The sequence below is a fragment of the Cantharellus anzutake genome (assembly GCF_015039405.1).
Source record: "Cantharellus anzutake strain C23 chromosome Unknown EI90scaffold_220, whole genome shotgun sequence".
Taxonomy (NCBI): domain Eukaryota; kingdom Fungi; phylum Basidiomycota; class Agaricomycetes; order Cantharellales; family Hydnaceae; genus Cantharellus; species Cantharellus anzutake.
The window spans coordinates 37478-40884 of NW_024067170.1; positions in this window are offsets into that span (position 1 = coordinate 37478).

Genomic DNA, 3407 nt, shown 5'->3' on the forward strand with positions numbered 1-3407 from the left:
TAAAGGGGGTTTAGGTATTCCGAACCCATCCTGCTCACAATAATTGTTGAAGGGTCGAAGGAGCAGCAATCCCATGAAGTACCCTTTCACGTCATCAATGAAGAATACTTTGTCCTTCTCATCACCAATTGGTTCCCCCGTGATGAATTCTTTTGCCGTTGCATGATATAAGGTGACATCCTCTGCATTACTTAAGGGAAGATTGACGATGGAGCTGATTGGTTCCAATGTCGCACGGATCTCGTCTTCGCCAATGTTGAAAAGCTGTGACATAAAAGAGACGCTCATCGGCTCATGCGCCGCAACAATCGCACCCACCACTAAGCGATACTTCTCGGCTACATCTGGGTGAATACCAGATGAATTCGGCATGTAGGCTTGTCGAAGAATTCGCAAGTACTCCCAGTCGAGGTTGGCAGGTGCATCGGTGAGGTTTAGCAACTCCCGGAACACCGACTGTAAGGTCCGGCCACGCCATGTCTGCAGGACAACATCGCGAACCCGGAGAGATGCCATAACGGGTAACCCCTGACAAGCCCGAGCAAAAGCGTCGAGTTCATCCTTGTCTGGTTTCCACGAATATTTGTCAAAGAGGTGCTGAAGGCCTTCTTCCACCATACGATGGACCGTCTGGAAAGCTTCTTCCACTACAACTTGAGCCTTGTCCAAATCTTCACATAGTATGACATGACCCCTTGCCCGAGCTTTATCCCAAGCTGAAATGACCCCTGGCTCAGGACGACAACTAACGAGCACAGAAAATATCGGTGGCAGCTCCTGAAAGGCAATAACCAGTTCCAATAGGGACCCGAGTCTCTCCCGATCTCCGCATTCATCAAGGCCATCCAGGACGATAACGACGCGATCCTTGCTCGAAGACCAGATGTCCTTCAAGTCACGCATCGGGTCGATTATCAGAGTATTGATTTGTCGTTGCAGAGGGAAATGCTGAACAGAGTCCAAGGCCGGTTTCCGAAGGTGATTGAGGAGCGAAAATTTAAAGTCCTCGTTGAAGGATGCAAGTTGGCGGGCAAGAGTAGTGGGGAAGAGTTCGATAGAATCCAAGCCCAACCCTGTCCGGTTCTTATCCCAAAAGTATGATGCCGCTAGAATGCCCTCTTTCTCAAGAGTGGACGCGACACTCATAGAGATCGCAGTCTTTCCCGTCCCAGGGGATCCCCGTAGCCAAACAAACCGGTTCCCGGCTTCCCTTAGGTGCTTGATTAGGGATTCTTGTATCTTGACGCGTGTGCCTGGAAGACACTCTGATTTGCTCGTCACACAAGTGTGCTCGGCTGGTGCCCGCTTGAGTCTCGATAGCTCAGCTAGAAGTATTGGGGGTGATTAGGCAGCCTTGATGCATGTACATAGACGCATACAATGAACCGATAAACGCTCGGTGCGAAGCAGGGTTAAAGTCGATATCCTAAGCTATGGCAGACATGGACAGTCAGGTTTGACTCATTCAAGCAATCTTGATGCAAACCTGGAGTCGATGAATAGCATCATCCAAGCACCTTTTCATACTGGTTATTTGTCGTGCTATCTCGCGCACTAGAATGGCCCTCTTGACAATGCTTTTTTTCTGGACCGCTTTAATGTCTTCCACCTGTTTCTCCAAAGCCCTGCAAAGGAAATGAGTGAATGCGAACAAGAGAGAGATGAGCACGTACACGCGAATTTCTTGTACTAGGCTGTCAAGCTCGGGCGGGACTTCTCCAGTCCACTTATGGAGGAGCTCGAGCACCGAGTTTTGCGCTTGCTCGATCACGACGCACAACTGCTTGAGATCCTCGGCATTGCCTTTGACATCCTACATTCAACATACGTGAGGAAATTACGCCCAACATCACCAAGACGACTCACAGACCTCATAGATGCTGATCCACGTAAGAAGCGTGTTCGGGATCTGGTCAAGATTCTTGATGGGGGAGAACTTGAGAGTAGTGACTGCGGTTTGCAGAAGGAGTTTGGTGCCAGCGATGATCGTTTTTTTTCGATCGGAGCTACGAGGTGTGGATCCCGCCGGGACCGATGAAGTAGCCGGGACTGATGCCCCAGGTTCTCGATGCGTGCGGACGCTGGCGTTGTGAATGGAGCGTGTGCTGGGCATTACCTGTGGGCCATCAATGCCCATTTCAGTGGAAGGCGGACGTGGGGGTGGAGTGAGAATAGGATGGTTGGGATGGGGAGTGTCTGGCTGGTCGGAACGATTGCGACGGGAGGGGTCTCTCCGCAATAACTTGGACACGCGATAGGCAAAAGGCGCCCGCCGCTTCAGACCCCGAGGGGGGCTGCTAGGAGGTGATGGAGTAGGCGCTCTGGCAGGGATCTGAGGGTTGGGAATAGAGGGACCAGGGGACGGGGCCTGCGGCGAACCATCAGGAAGTTCAGGAGCGCGCTGTGACTTCTTGAACTGCGAGCGGGGTTTACGGTTTCTGGGCATGGTGTCGCAAGCGACCACAAAGGGGCACGTGTTTGGTGGTACGTACTTAACGGGTAAGACAGCGTTGACCGCGCGGCAAGTAATGAATTGGTTTCTTGATACGGTCAGTAGGTCTTGTCTTTTATTGCTCGGGATTCAATGTGCACGTACGTGCCCGCCAGCTGCCCACCACGATGAAATGGCTCCGATGGACGGCTTAGAGGCTGAATGGAGTGGACCATGTCACCTTAAAGACGACATTAATATTGTCACATTGCGCAACTGGCACAAAGATATTTCTCACCGATTGTGTAGAAATGGGTACACGCAATCTCGACCTTAACATCGGCATGGGTAAACAACGGGTCGGTGGTAGAAGCTGCTGAAGACATGTTGCAGATGGGTGTGGTGTGCGTAAACACAAGCCAAGAACAGCACCTGTGCGCCAATTGCTAATGCGCAAAAGTGACATCCTCTGCAGTGGTGGTTTCTAGAACTTGCGATACCGCCGCAATGCGGTAGCTGTGCGAGACACACCTGATCATCACGCTTCTAGGCTGGCACCCTTATCTCTATGGATGAAATCTAAATATTAAGATAAAACTGCTCCAATACTACGTATATAAACTTCGAAGCGTTGAAGAGTCGAGTTAGGTAGGACTCCGGCCTCTATGACTTCGTAATACCAGATAGAGGGCTGAGTGAGGTGTGTTTATGAATCTTCAAGCGGTAAACCACATTGGAAGAGCGAGCAAATACTGGTATGAGTGAAATAGGTTGCCCAATCACCGACCCCAAGAATGGAGTGGGTGTGCCATCGTCAGCCGCGAGAACACCAGCGTTTGAACTCCTGATACAGAAATTGCGCTGAATAGAGGCGGTGCCAAGACCGGCTGGACTGCCAAAAGCTGCAGGTGTGGCGTGAAGGAGGGATGTCAGAAGGAACTTGGCAAATTGGAATGACATCGAGACAACGAGGTTC